The 16,108-nt window shown below is 39.0% G+C and overlaps 1 protein-coding gene across 2 annotated transcripts in view; it reads left to right on the forward strand.

The window, feature by feature from the left end:
• Nucleotides 1–16,108, forward strand: part of SLC44A5 (solute carrier family 44 member 5) — a 521,995-nt gene that overhangs the window by 58,664 nt on the left and 447,223 nt on the right. For both annotated transcript variants that reach the window (XM_077988318.1, XM_077988316.1), the window contains exon 3: nucleotides 15,144–15,241. The gene's annotated coding sequence lies outside the window, so the exon portion shown is untranslated. The remainder of the gene's footprint in view (nucleotides 1–15,143; nucleotides 15,242–16,108) is intronic.

Raw genomic sequence — 16,108 nt, forward strand, 5'->3', positions numbered from 1 at the left:
AGAGGGCTTCCATGACTATATTTATTTTTCAGCATTCCCCACTTACTCCTAATATTCCATCTTCTCTGCTTGTTTTATTATTCTTTGTGACATTGCTCACCCTCTGAAATATTCTTCATATACACACACGTGTGCAAGTGGCTACAAAAAGCATTATTTTGTTCACCTCTGATATGGTTTGGCTGTGTCCCCACCCAAATCTCACCTTGAACAGTAGTTCCCATAATCCCCACGTGTCATGGGAGGGACCTGGTGGGAGGTAATTGAATTATGGGGGTGGTTACCCTCATGCTGTTTTCATGATAGTGAGTGGGTTCTCATGAGATCTGATGGTTTCTTAAGGGACTTTCTCCCCGCCTTCACTCAGCACTTCCCTCTCCTGCTACCATGTGGAAAGAACATGTTTGCTTCCCCTTCCACCATGATTGTACGTCATGGTGAGACTTCCCCAGCCATGTGGAACTGTGAGTCAAGTAAACCTCTTTCCTTTGTAAAGTACCCAGTCTCAGGTATGTTTTTATTAGCTGTGTGAGAATGGACTGATAGAGTAAATTGGTATTGCAGAAGAGTGGAGTGCTGCTATAAGGATACCCAAAAATGTGGAAACAACTTTGGAACTGGGTAACAGACAGATGTTGGAACAGTTTGAAGGGCTCAGAAGAAGACACAAAAGCGTCGGAAAGTTTGGAACTTCTCAGAGACTTGAAGGACTCAGAAGACAGGAAGATGTGGGAAAGTTTCGAACTTCCTAGAGAGTTGTTGAATGTCTTTAACCAAAATACTGATAGTGACATGGACCATGAAGTCCAGGCTGAGGTGGCCTCAGATGAAGACGAGGAACTTCTTGGGAACTGGAGCAAAGGTGCTCTTAATAGCATTCAGTTTTATGTATTCACAAATTTATGGGTTGGAATTGAAACTTATACTTAAAAGGGAAGCAGAGCAGAAAAGTTCAGAAAATTTGCAACGTGATTATTCAATATAAAAGAAAAACCCATTTTCTGAGGAGAAATTCAAGCCAGCTGCAGAAATTTGCATAAGTAATGAGGATCCAAATATTAATCTTCAAGACAATGGGGAAAATGTTACTAGGGCATGTCCGAGGTCTTCACAGCAGCCCCTCCTATCACAAGCTGGGAGGCCTAGGAAAAGGAAAATGGTTTTGTGGACTAGGCCCAGTGCTTTGCTGCTTTGTGCAGTCTTGGGACTTGGTGCCCTGCATCCCTGCTGTGGCTAAAAGGGGCCACAGTACAGCTTAGGCCATTGCTTCAGAGAGTACAAGCCCCAAGCCTTGGTGGCTTACATGTGGTGTTGGGCCTGCCAGTGCACGAATTGAGGTTTGGGCAGCTCTGCCTAGATTTCAGAGGATGTATGGAAATGTCTGGATGTCTAGGCAGAGGTTTGCTGCAGGGGCGGAGCTCTCATGGAGAACCTCTTCTAGGTCAGTGTGGAAGTGAAATGTGGGGTCAGAGCCCCACACAGAATCCCCACTCGGGCACTGCCTAGTGGAGTTGTCAGAAGAGGACCACCATCCTTCAGACTCCAGAAGGGTAGAACTACCGACAGCTTGCACCATGCATCTGGAAAAGCGGCAGACACTCGACACCAGCCTGTGAAAGCAGCCAGGAGTGGGGCTGTATTCTGCAGAGCCACAGAGGTGGAGCTGCCCAAGACCATGGGAACCCACCTGTTAACATCAGTGTGACATGGATGTGAGACATGAAGTTAAAGGAGATCATTTCGGAGCTTTAAGATTTGAATACACTGCTGGATTTCAGACTTGCATGGGGCCTGTAGCTCCTTTATTTTGTCCAATTTCTCCAATTTGAAATGGGTATATTTACCTAATGCTAGCATCCCCATTGTATCTAGGAAGTAACTAACTTGCTTTGATGTCATGGGCTCCTAGGTGGAAGGAACTTACCTTGTTTCAGTTGAGACTTTGGACTTTTGAGTTCATACTGAAATGAGTTAAAACTTTGGGAGACTGTTGGGAAGGCATAACTGGTTTTGAAATGTGAGTACATGAGATTTTGGAGGGGCCAAGGATGCACTAATATGGTTTGGCTCCATGTCCCCAACCAAATCTCACTTTGAATTGTAATAATCCCCACGTGTCAAGGGTGGGGCCAGGTGGAGATAACTGAATCACAGGGGCATTTTCCCCCCTAATGTTCTCATGGTAATGAATAAGTCTCAGGAGATCTGATGGTTTTATAAATGGGTGTTCCTCTACACTTCTCTCTTGCCTGCCACCATGTAAGATGTACCTTTGCTTTTCCTTTTTCTTCCACCATAATTGTGAGGTCTTCCCAGCCATGTGGAACTGAGTCTATTAAACCTTTCCTTTATAAATTTCCCAGTCTCACATATGTCTTTATTAGAAGCATGAGAACAAACTAGTACATAAATTTTGTCTTCTATAAGTATGGCTGCTTCTGCTCCTTTTTGTTTCCTGTTTGCATGGAATATCTTTTTCCATCCCTTTATTTTCAATCTATGTATATCTTTATAGGTGAAATGTGTTTCTTATAGGTAACAGATGATTGCAGTGAATCCTTTTTTTTATGCATTTAGTCACTCTATGTTTTTTGATTGGAGCATTTGTTCCATTTGCAGTTATTATTGGTAATTAAGGACTTACTCCTGCCATTTTGTTATTAGTTTTCCAGTTGTTTTGTGGTATTCTCTTTCTTCTTCCTTTCCTTCTTGTCTTCCTTTCAGTGAAGGTGTTTTTATCTGGTGATATGTTTTAACATATTGCTTTATTAAATTCTTTGTATATCAGTTTTATGTTACTTAATTTGAGGTTACCATGAGGCTTGCAAATAATATAAGCCATCATTTTAAACTGATAACAACTTATCACTGATTGCATAAACAAATTCATAAACAGGCAAGGAGAAAACAAAAACTCAACACTTTTTGTTGTTTCCATTTATATCTTATTATACTATCTATGTCTTGAAAAGTTTTTGTAGTTATTATTTTTGATAGGTTAAACTTTTAGCCCTTCTACTCAAGTAGTTTACATATCACAATTACAGTGTTATAATATTTAGTGTTTTTTTTTCTGTACTTACCATTACCAGTGAGTTTTGTATCTTTAGATGATTTTTTATTGCTCATTAATGTCATTTTCTTTCAGATTGAAGAACTCTCTTTAGTATTTCTTTTAGGTGTTGATGAAATCCCTCAGCTTATGTTTAGCTGGGAAAGTCTTTAATTCTCTTTCATGTTCACCAGGTATAATGTTCTAGGATTAACTTTTTTTTTCCCAGCACTTTAAATATGTCATACTGCTCTCTCCTGGCCTGTAAGGCTTCCACTGAAAAGTCTGCTGCCAGAAATACTGGAACTCCATTGTATATTACTTGTTTCTTTTCTCTTGCTTTTAGAATCCTTTCTTTTTCCTTGACCTTTGAGAGTTTGATTATTAAATGTCTTTAGGTACTCTTCTTTTGGTTGAATCTGCTTGGTGTTCTACAGCCTTCTTGTACTTGGATATTGATATCTTTCTCTAGGTTTGGGAAGTTCTCTGTTATTATCCCTTTGAATAAAATTTTAAGTTCCAGTGTATATGTGCAGGAAGTGCAGGTTTGTTACATAAGTAAATGTGTGCCATGGTGATTTGCTGCACGTATCAACCTATCACCTAAGTATAAAGCCCAGTATGCATTAGACATTTTTGCTGATGCTCCCCCTTCCAATATTTTTTCCTGACAAGCCCCAGTGTGTGTTATTCTCCACCCTATGTTTCCATGTTCAGCTCCCACTTATAAGTGAGAACATGTGGTGTTTGGTTTTCTGTTCCTGCATTCGTTTGCTGAGAATAATGGCTTCCATCCATGTCACTGCAAAGGACATGATCTTGTTCCTTTTTATGGCTGCATCTGCGTAGTATTTCGTGGTCTATATGTACCACATTTTCTTTATCCAGTCTATCATTGATGGGCATTTGGGTTCATTCTGTGTCTTTGTGATTGTGAATAGTGCTGCAATGAACATACGTGTGCATGTATCTTTATAATAGAAACATTTCTATTCCATTGGGTATATAGCCAGTAATGGGATTGCTGCATCAAATGGTATTTCCAGCTCTAGTTCTTTCAGGAATTACCACACTGTCTTCTAGAATAGTTGAACTAATTTACATTCCCACCAACAATGTAAAAGCATTTATATTTCTCTGCAGCCTTGCCAACATATGTTGTTTCTTGACTGTTTAATAATTGCCATTCTGACTGGCATGAGATGATATCTCATTGCAGTTTTGAATTGCATTTTTCTAATGATCAGTGATGTTGAGCTTTTTTCATATATTTGTTAGCCACATGTATGTCTTCTTTTGAAAAGCATCTGTTCATGTTCTTTGCCCACTTTTAATGGGGTTGTTTGTTTTTTCTTGTAAATTTGTTTAAGTTCCTTGTAGATTCTGGATATTAGACCTTTGTTAGATCGATAGATTGCAAAATTTTTCTCTCATTCTGTAGGTTGTCTGTTCACTCTGATGATAGTTTCTTTTGCTCTGTAGAATTTCTTTAGTTTTATTAGATCCCATTTGTCAATTTTGGCTTTTGTTGCAGTTGCTTTTGATGTTTTTGTCATGAAATCTTTGCCAAGGGCTATGTCCTGAATGGTATTGCCTAGATATTCTTCCGGAATTTTAACTATAAGTTTTTGGTTTTACATTTAAGTCTTTAATCCATCTTGAGTTAATTTTTGTATAAGGTGTAAGGGAGTGGTCGTCTCAGTCCAAAAGCTTCTTAAGCTGATAAGCAACTTCAACAAAGTCTCAGCATACAAAATCAATGTGCAAAAAGCACAAGTATTCCTATACCCCAACAACAGAGGAGCAGAGAGCCAAATCTTGAAAAAAAAAACTCCTATTCACAGTTGCTACAAAGAGAATATATACTAGGAATACAGCTAATGAGGGAAGTAAAGGACCTGTTCAAGAAGAACTGTGAACCACTGCTAAAGGAAATCAGAGAAGACACAAACTGTTGGGGTCCGTGCCAGGGGTGGTGGAGAATGAAAGAACACACAAAAGACAAAGACACACAGAGAACATGGCGGCCGCACTCAGAGCCTCCGCCTCACTTTATTTATACTCTATAAACCCCCTGTCAGCAGAAAGAATGCAATGCAAAACAAACTTTCTTTTCCCACATGTAACCTTCTACTCAGTTCCTTGTTTCTATGCTCTTCCTTATCTGCCCGCCTTCTTGGCGCCTACGGGAGTTCATTAAAAGTTCAATTGGAGATACTGTCCTTGAGCCCTATCTATTCTCAGCATACTGTTTTCAAAGGCCCCTGCAACAAACAAATGAAAAAGCATCCCATACTCATGGATAAGAAGAATCAATATCATGAAAGTGGCCATACTTTCCAAAGTAATTTATAGATTTAATGCTATTCCTATTAAACCACTGTTGATACTCTTCACAGAATTAGAAAAAAATATTTTAAAATTCATATGAAACCAGAAAAGAGCCTGTGTAGCCAAGACAGAATCCTAAGCAAAAAGAACAAAGCTGAAGGCATCATGCTACCTGACTTCAAACTACTACAAGGCTACAGTAACCAAAGAGCATGGTACTGGTACAAAAACAGACACATAGATCAATGAAACAGAATAGAGAACTCAGAGATAAGACTGCTCATCTATAACCATCTGATAATCGACAAACCTGACAAAAACAAGCAATGGGGAATGGATTCTCTATTTAATAAATGGTGCTGGGAGAACTGGCTAGCCATATGCAGAAAATTAAAATTGAATAAACTTTCTACTCCTATCCCTTTCTCTATCTCCTCTTTAAGGCCAGTAACTCTTAGTTTTGCCCTTTTGAATCTATTTTCAAGATCCTGTAGCTGCACTTCATTTTTTAAAATTATTTTTTCTGGCTGGGCGAGGTGGCTCATGCCTGTAATCCCAGCACAGGGGGAGGCCGAGGTGGGGTGATCACCTGAGCTCAGGAGTTCGAGACCAGTCTTACTAACATGGTGCAACCCTGTCTCTACTAAAAATACAAAAATTAGCTGGACATGGTGGCAGGTGCCTGTAATTCCAGCTACTCAGGAGACTGAGGCAGGAGAATCGCTTGAACCTGGGAGGCATAGGTTGCAGTGAGCTGAGATCGTGCCATTGCACTCCAGCCAGGGTGACAAGAGCAAAATTCCATCTCAAAAAAAAAAAAATAAAATTCTTTTTTTCTTTTGTCTCCTCTGTGTATTTTCAAATAGCTTATCTTCAAGCTCACTAATTCTTTTTTCTGCTTGATCAGTTCTGCTGTTAAGAGACTCTGATTCATTCTTCAGTAGTCAATTGCATTTTTTGGCTCTAGAATTTCTACTTGATTCTTTTAAATTATTCCAATCTCTTTGCTAAATTTTTCTGATAGGAATCTGAATTCCTTCTCTGTATTATCTTGAATATCTTTGACCTTCCTCAAAACAGCTCTTTTGAATTCTCTGTCTGAAAGGTCATATATCTCTGTCTCTCTGGGATTGGTCCCTGGTGTCTTCTTTACTTTGTTTGGTGAGGTCATGTTTTGCTGGCCTTCATGCTTTTGGATGTTCATTGGTGTCTGGGCATTAAAGAGTTAAGTATTTATTGTAGTCTTTGCAGTCTGTTTGTACCTGTCCTGCTTCAGAAGGCTTTCCAGGTATTCAAAGGGAATTAAGTGTTGTGATAAAAATCTTTGGTGCCGTATCTGCATTAGAAGACCCCAAGCTCAGTAAAACAATGGCTTTTGCAGACTCATAGAGGTACTACCCTGGTGATCTTAGGTAAGATCCAGGAGAATTCCCTGGATTACCAGGCAGACTCTTGTTCTCCTCCTTTATCTTTCCCCAAACAAGCAGAGTCGCTCTGTTCTGAGCTCCTAGGAGCTTGGGGAAGGATGGCACAAGCACTCTTGTGGTTGCCAGCACTGGGACTGTATTGGGTCAGGCCCAAAGCCAGCACAGCACTGGGTCTTGCCCAAAGCCCACTGTGACCATTCCCTAGCTACCACCTAAGTTCACTCAAGGCCTAAGGGCTCTTCAGTTAGCATGTGGAGAATCTAGTCAGGCTTGTGTCTTTCCCTTCAGGGCAGTGAGTTTCCCTCTTCCCCTAGTAGGTCCAGTGATGCTGTCTGGGAGCTAGGGTCTGAAGTCAGAAACCTTTGGAATCTACCTGGTGCTCTATTCTACTACACTCAGCTGGAACCCAAGCCACAAAAGAAAGTCCCAGTCTTTCCTCCCCTTTCCTCAAGCAGAGTTTTCCTTGCGGTCACCACTGTCCCAGACCCACAGCAAGTACAACCTAGCAAATACCAACAGCAAGTACAGCTTTCCAATATTCACTCAAGGCCCAAGACCTCTTCAATGTCTCCCTTCAGGGCAGTAGGCTCCCCTTTGGTGCAGGGCAGGTTTAGAAAAGCCATCCAGGATCTAAGTCCTGGAATCAGAGACCTCAAGAGCCCACTTGGTGCTCTACCCCACTGTGGCTGAGCTGGTATCCAAGCTATAAGACGAAGTCCCATTACTCTTCCTTGTCCTTTCCTTAAGCAGAAGTATTTTCGCAAAACCACCATAGCTAGGAATGTGCCGAGGCACACCTGATGCCAGCAGAGCTCTGAGTCTTACCCAAGGCCCATGGTGAGTACTACTTAGCTACCGCTGACTAGTCAGGGCTCAAGGGCTCTTTAGTCAGCTGGTTATTAATCTTGCCAGGACTGAGGCCTTCCCTTCAAGGCAATGAATTTCCTTCTGGCCCAGGGTATGTCTATAAATGTCATCCTGGAGCTAGGGCCTAGAATGGGTGCCTCAGGATTCTGCCTGGTGCCCTATTCTACTGTGGCTGAGCTGGTATCAAGTTATAAGACAAAATTCTCTTTACTCTCTTCTCTTCTTCTCAAGCAGAGAAAATGAATCTCTCCCAGAGCTGCAATTGGTGCTGCCTGGATTTGGAGGAGGGATCATGCAATCACTCCTTTGGCTGCCCTGGTTGCTGTCTCACTAGATCGCATGCACTTCAAGTATACTGACTCCAAGACCAGCACAGGACCAGGATGTGCCCAGGAATTGCTGTATTTGTGGACTAGACTGTTTTTCAAATTTATTTAGGACCCCAGAGCACTTTAGCCCATGGTGGTGCGACTCTCTGGATCTCAGGTTCTTACTGTTGGGATGGATAATTCACCTCTGGCTAGGGATGATTTAAATGCTTTCTCTGTGGGCCCAGGTTGAGTTTTGCCCCTTGTTGCTTTCCACTGTGACAGTGCAGCACTGAATTCCAATGCAAAGTCTCACAATCACTGTGCTTTCCCTCCCCCAAGTACACAGAGTTTTCTCTCTGTGACATGTGGCTAACTCCAGGGGATGGGGGAGGGGTGGTATAGACAATTCAAGCCTGTATTTTCTACCTACCTTTTTCAGTGCCTCTTTTCTGACATGTTAAAAGCAGGTACTACTGCAGGTTGTTGGTTTGCATGGCAAACAAAGAAACAAAAAGCAGGTACTATGATGGCTCACCTGATTTTGGTTCTTATGAAGGTGCTTTTTTGGGTGGATAGTTGGTCAGTTTGGTGTTGCTGTGGTGTAAATGATCACTGGAGGTTTCTAGAAGGACATGTTGCTCTACGTCCTCCAAGTTGGAACTTTCTGTATGATGTAAGGTTATGGTTAGTCTTCCATTAGTGCATAATAGGTATTATTAATAATAATTATTTTAAGAATCCATGTGAAAATAAAAAGAAATAGTTTCAGTTCCTCTACAGCCACTTCAGAAAACTTCAATGCTGAATCAGAATACAGCTTTGTTTGAGACCAGCTTTTCTTATTGTCCTTTCAGCAGCTAACGTCTGTTTCTGTGCTTGAGAACTTTGCCCTTTCTAAGTGACTCTCAGTCTCTTTCTACTGCACTCATCACTATCAATTCTCTTTGCCCTTGTTTTCTCTAGTATTGTTTGATTTTTAAAGTGAGTGATCCAGTCATTAATTCAATACATTTATTAAAACAATGTCAAAGTTGCTGGATATATTTAACTGTGAATAAGATAGAGGCAATTACTGTTCTCAGAGAACTTATAGTTTTATGATTTTCTGCTTTTTTATGGTTCTATTTCCTCATGGCATCTGTTTATTTATGAATTTTGCTTACTGGTTTCTCTCAGTGAGTTGCTCTGCTTCTGTAACTCCTGGTTGCATATATTAGCATTTTTCTATTTTCTGTATTTTATGATGTTTTGACATCTGAGGGTCTTGCCAATTTTGAAAAGACTGCTTCTCCTATGGTTAGCTAATTTCTAGAGCTAGCAAATGACTCTCCTGTGATACTGTTTTTATGAGAAAATGAGTAAATCCAGAGTCCACGCACACCGACTGCTTCTTTCATGGAGCTCCCACAGGTTAAGCCCCATCCCCTGCCCTAAGATCACCCCAGGAGCAGGTTCTAGGCAGTGGGAGAATTCCTATACCCCAGAGTCCACTAAGTTATTCAAACTAACCTCTCCTAAATCTGCCTACCTTACCTTACTCATTCCTTCTTGCAAAAACCATAGGAAAGGCTTTGGTCCATGCTTTCCCCTTACGCCTTTGTCTCCTGAGTGACCTTGGTGCTTCCCTATGTGATGTGCAGTTTCTGAGGATGTGTGAGTATAAACTTCTTTCTTCATGACGGTCATTTCTGTTTCTGTGTGTGCATGTCTTACCATACCCAAGTAAAACAAATCCCAGATACATTTTAATACAATTCCTCACCATATGTCTGGCATTTAAAACTCCAGTAAGACACAACTGTCCCTATTATTGGGATAATCAGGTCATGAATTTCAAAGTATAGTCACAAGAAGCCTCTCTGAAGAGGGCTGAGGGTATGGTTTGTATCTTACTCTTTGTCAGAAAGAGTATAATGGCAGCTATCTTTTCTGAATTGTTCAGTACACTCTTCTTCCTCCCCATTCTGTATTGTTTTCTCCTATATAGAGATTGGTTTACCCACCTTCTCCAGTGATCTAGAAATTGGGACAGTCTATTTTAAATTCTACTTTAAGACATTAAAATTTTCAAAACATTATTAAGCATATTTATATAATTATCAAATATAAAAACAAAATAACTTTAGTTTTTTATGGGAGATTTAGACCTAGTTTTAATTATATTGTTTCTAGCATTAGAATTGCAAAAAAGAAGGCAAATTCCCTTTCATTCTGTTATGTGTAATTTCATTTTGTGTTGTCTAGAAGTTTTTTAAGAGTCTTTCTTTACTTTTGAGCTTTAAAAGTCATCATAATATATTTATTAATTTTTCCTTACATGTAGGAATATCTCAACTCTGGGATCAAATAACTTCTTAAGTTGGAAAGGTTTTCTTTTAGGTATCATTGATTATTACCTTTGCTTACTCTATTTTCCTTTGTCCTTTAGAGTTTTCTGTTATTTACAGGTTCAAAAGGTTAGAAATATGACTGTTTTCTGTATTCATTATCATATCTTCTATCTTTTTAATCTCTTTATCTTCTTTTTTTGTATTTTAGAAGTCTTGTAATTTGTATCATTAATTCGATTTGCTCAACTCTTGAGCTCCTTCAGGCTGGGGATTATGTCGAATTCTGACTTGTAGAGTAAGTGCTATCCTTCTCTTGTGTTATACATTTTTAAATAGGTTTCATATTGGTTTTTCCCCTAATAATTCAACCCTCAAAACAGAGATATTTCGCTTTTATAATTTACTGAAGTGTTGGCAGAAACCCCTTCATTCATCTATGAAGGTGAAAGATGTATATAGAGAATTTAGTAAAGCTCCTGGTATGTTTGAGACTCAATTTCTGTCCTCAAGACTATGAAGAAATTGCTCAAGTATTTTATTTATTTAAATAAATGGGTTTGTATGTGTCTGGTTTTTTTTGTGTGTGTATGCACGTGTGTTTGTGTGTGTATGTGTGGTGGGGATGGGAGGAACGTAAGGGAGGACTTATAGTGGCATCAGAATTCTGACAAGAGTTAGGGGAATGTTCATTATTGAAAATTATAAGATTTTTAAAGTGTTTGATTCCCAGAGATTAAATAACTCCTTATCTATCTTGGCTACCCACCTCCTAAGTTGGAGCAGCAGTGATGATTTGACATGAGATCTTATTTGTGTCCTCCACTGGGTTAGACTACACACTGGCTGAAGGTAATATACTCTAGGGGCTGTCCCAGGAAGAGCAGGTCTTAGACTAAAGTTTGTTTGAGAGTGTCAAGCCAGAGTAGAGACTAGATGTAGAGGGAGTAGACCATAGGCAGGGAATCAATACAGTGACCTCAGGTATAGGGAATCCACATGTCAGGCTTGGAATTCAAGAAGGGGACTGAGTCAAGCTTAAAGACTAGAACATCAACAGAGATGAGATTTAAGGAAGCATCATTTGATTGGCAGAATTTTTTTTTATCTGCCAGCTACATAACAACTCAAGAAAATGAGCTCATCTGGGTACAAAGAAAAGAAAAAAGAACTCAAGAAAAATAGACAAGATGGACAAATGCATAGAAAGTTTAATTGAAAAGATTGTGTCTCAAGACCAGATACCTTTCTATTGATCTTTTTCTCCTCCTCCTCCTCCTCCTTCTTCTTCTTCCTTCTCCTCCTTCTCCTTCTCCTTCTTCTTCTTCTTCTTCTTCCTCTTCTTCCTCCTTCTCCTCCTCCTCCTCCTCCTCCTCCTCCTCCTCCTCCTCCTCCTCCTTCATTTTCTTCTTCTTCTTTTTCTTTTTGACGGAGTCTTACTCTGTCACCCAGACTGGAGTGTGGTGGTATGATCTTGGCTTACTCTTGGCTCACTGCAACCTCCACCTTCTGATTCAAGTAATTCTCCTGCCTCAGCCTCCCGAGTAGCTGGGATTACAGGTGCATGCCACCACACCCAGCTAATTTTTGTATTTTTAATAGAGATGGGGTTTCACCATGTTGACCAGGCTGGTCTCGAACTCCTGACCTCAGGTGATCTGCCCACCTCAGCCTCCCAAAGTGGTGGGATTGCAGGCATGAGCCACCGTGCCCAGCCAATTGGTCTGTTTTCTTTATACGGTCAAGTGTTCCTTTAACCACACAAAGATAAACAAGAGTTTCAGAAAATACTATTGAAAATCTCCCAGGGCTAGGTGTGGTGGCTCAGGCTTGTAATCCCAGCACTTTGGGAGGCCAAGGCAGGCAGATCACTTGAACCCAGGAGTTCAAGACCAGCCCACCAGCCTAGGGAGCATGGAGAAACTCCTTCTCAAAAAATTAACCAGGCATGGTGTCATACACCTGTAATCCTAGCTACTTGGAAGGCTGACGCTGGAGGATTGCTTGAGCCCAGGAGGTCAAGATTCCAGTGAGCTGTGATTATGCCACTGCACTTCAGCCTGGGTAACAGTGAGATCTTATTATTTAAAAAAAAAAAAAAAAAAAAAAAGGCTCCCAGGATCCAGGACATTCTTTTTAAGTAAACCTCCCCAAGGAATATAATTATAACAAGTCAATAGTTATCTATTTTTTATTAGCCCAGTGCCACTTCCACAGTAAAACCTATTATCTTATACCTGGAGTGATAAAAATAACTTGTTTAAAAATTTATAATTTTTAATGGGTAATTCCATTGTTGTCTTAATGAGATAGCAATGTGTTTAGCAGAAAAATGGCAATAGAAACTCTTAGAGGATTTAAAGTTTCACGAATGGCAAATTATTTGGAAGTGAATCAACTAGTTATATAAAATAAGAGACGACCAGAACACTTCCAGGTGAAAATTCAGGCTTTCGAGGAGACCTCAGTCTGGGAGCATGCTTGTTATCTTCTGCTTTGTGAAAACATCTTTGTATGTTTCCATATTCTTCGAATAAAAAGAAATGCTATGTCTTTTGACAGTGACTGTTGGGTTTTTCCATCTGTTTAATCAGTTTTTCTTTGTGACAGTCATACAATAGTATATTCACATGGCAAAAGAATTTGAGCAATACAGCAGAGAAAATAAGTCCTCCTCTTATTTTAGCGCTTACTTCCATTTCCCCAAAGCAACTACCATCACCAGTTTCTTGTGTATTCTTTCAGATATTCTATATATATCTGTGTCTCAGTATCCTGTAAAATAGAGTTAGTACTAGATCCGTTTTTTTTTTTTTTTTTTTTTTTGGCTACAAGTGAAAGCATACTATACACAGGGTTGTGTGCCTAGCTTTTAAAATTTAACCATATTATTTTGAAGATCATTCCATATCTATTTAAAAACCTCTTCAATCTTTAAAACAGATATATGCCACTAACAATATGAGAGTGCCTTTTATGTCCTTCAGTTACTTTTAATGTTTTCTTTATGGAGATCTCGCACATTTCTTATTAAGTATATTGCTTTTTTATTGTAAAAGAAATCGCTATATGTAGTTTTAACCTTGTTAATATAACTTTTGCCTTCTATATATAAGATTTTTGATTTTTATATTGATTTTGAGCCTAGCCAACTTCTGCTTTATAAAAATAGTTTTACAGTTGGTTCTTTTATTTTTCCACTTATACAAATACATCATTTGCAGAAAGTGATAATTCTGCCCTTTTATTTCCAATGTCTTTGCTTTCTGTTTCTTTTTTTCTAATTTTTTTGACTAAGACTCTCAGAAGAATATTAAACAATTATGGTAAAAGTTAGTGGGCATACTTATTGATCCTGACTTAAATGGGAATGTTCCTGGTATTTTATTATTAAGCATCAGTTTAATTTATATCATTATATTTATGATTTATCCATTCTTATTGAGTTATTATAATTATTATTTATCAAGATGAAATGTTGAATATTATTAAATGCTGTTGCTGGCAACTCTGAAGATGCTTACATTATGTTTCTTTCTTAATGTAGTGAATTGTATCAGTAGGTTTCTCAATATTGAAACCTATCTTTGTTCTTCATGTAAACTCACTTTATACATCAAATAATTCTGCTTTTCTGCTGATAATCCCATTTTTTAATATTTTAGTTAGAATTTTTGCATAGATATTTATAAACACAGTTAGACTATAGCTTTTTGTGTGCTTTTTAATGTTTTTATGTTAATGTTATGCTGGCTTTATGAAAAGAATTTACAAGTTTTCCTTTTTTTTTTTTTTTTCCTATAAGCTCTAGAACAGTTGAAATAACATTGGCACTATCCCTTAGATATTTAATATAATTTATTTCTGAAATCACATAGGCCCTTTGCTTTTGGGGAATGTAAATTTAAACCATTTACTCATTATCTTCCATTTTTTGGTTTATATGTTTATGTTTTCTAACTTGATGGATATCTGTTGGCCTGAGGACCTTTATTTTCTTGGAAAAATCATCCTGAAGTGGCCTTGAGCTTGTCTTCCTCACTCAAAACTTTGGCCTCTTACAATCTATTTTTCACAGCATTGCCAGACGTAACTTTTTCAGACATAGGTTAAAACGTTTTACTCGCTGACTAGAAAGTCTTCAGTGGCTTCCACATGCCAACAAGAATTCCTTAGCTTGGGGTTTAAGGCCTTCTATAATACAGCCTAAGCTAACGCCATCAGTCAGGGTCTAGGCAGGAGACAAAAATCACAGTAGTTATATAAATAGTTAAAATCTATTATAAATAATTGTTAACTGGGTAACTAAAAAAGTAAAAACAGAAATATAGAAGTATAGCTGAATGTGGTGGCTCACTCCTATAATCCAAGCACTTTGGGAGACTGAGGTGGGAGGATCACTTGAGCCAAGGAGTTTAAGACCAGCGTGCACAACATAGGGAGACCCTGTCTCTGCAAATAATTTAAAAATTAGCAAGGTGTGCTGGTGAACACCTGTAGTCCCGGCTACTCAGGAGGCTGGGGTGGAAGGATTGCTTGAGCCCAGGAAGTTGAGGCTGCAGTGCACTATGATTTCATCACTTCTGTTCAGCCTAGGCAACAGAACCAGACTCTGTCTCAGAAAAAGAAGAAAAAAAAAAAAAGGCAAGAAAGAAATATAGGGGTATACAAGTAACAACTGCAGGAAGCATCTACCACTCTTAGGAAGTAGGGAACAAAGAACACTCTTTGGAATCATTAAATTTTACAACCTTAGATGAGTAAACTTGTGGAGCTGAAACAGATCAGTGAGGAGGACGTGTTACTCAACTGGTCTGGTGTCTTGCAGGAGGAGTGAGGCAGTGGATGAAGCTAGTTCTTCAAGCATTGAGAAAACTACAAACTGGATTCAGCCACAGGAAGGAGCCACGGCTGCTGGGTTGAACGGTGGGTTTCAAGCTAACAGACAGTAACTTTATCATTTGTGCATCATATTCTGGTCTTTTTTTTCCCACTACTTCTCTGCATTTAACCCATGCTCTAGCTATGGTCATTCTATTTCTCCCCAAAAAGCTGTGTATTTTCATTCATCCATATTTATTCCATTACTTTCTGATTTAGTAATATAAGGATGTTCTTCCGTTTCTTTGCACTTATAAAACCTGTCCTCCTGCTCAAAGGATGTGCTCAAATGCCTCCAATATGGAGACTAACTTGTCAAAAGTCATTGCTGCTTCTTTTAAATTTCCATGGATTAAACTTTTGTTTGGTCTTGTCTTTCTCCTTTGATTATAAACTACCAAGTGGGACCATATATTACAATGGTGTTGCAACTTACTTAGGAGGTTAAATTCTAAAGTTGGTCAAGAATTTAGTAAAATTAGAGTTAGTCTTAACATTTCTTGTTTATTTAAATTAAATTTAAATGCCTTAAATTAAAGCACATGGTTTTGTATATAATTCTGTACAGTAATTATTATGCCCTCTTAAATTCGATAATGTTGGAGCTCAGAAAATGATACTACCAAGTGAAAGCCTCAGAAGTAGCCTCAGAAGCAAAGTCTTTTTCTGACCTTCTCCTGCTCTCCTGTCCTCACCGCTCATTCTCCCCCAAGCAAGCCATGGAAACCAGAATTTGTCTCCTCCAAAATGGGTCATGGCTTGGGGGCAACCAAAACCCATTTTCCCCAAAGACAGCCATAAAGCCTAAAAACATTACTCTAACCTTTCTGCTGCCTTCCTATATGATAGCTGGTATAAAGAAATTAAGACCCTCCTTCCAGAGGAATTCTGTCCAAACTGCTTTCCACAGTG

This window comes from Macaca mulatta, chromosome 1, assembly GCF_049350105.2.
Source record: "Macaca mulatta isolate MMU2019108-1 chromosome 1, T2T-MMU8v2.0, whole genome shotgun sequence".
In the NCBI taxonomy this organism is placed as follows: Eukaryota; Metazoa; Chordata; class Mammalia; order Primates; family Cercopithecidae; genus Macaca; species Macaca mulatta.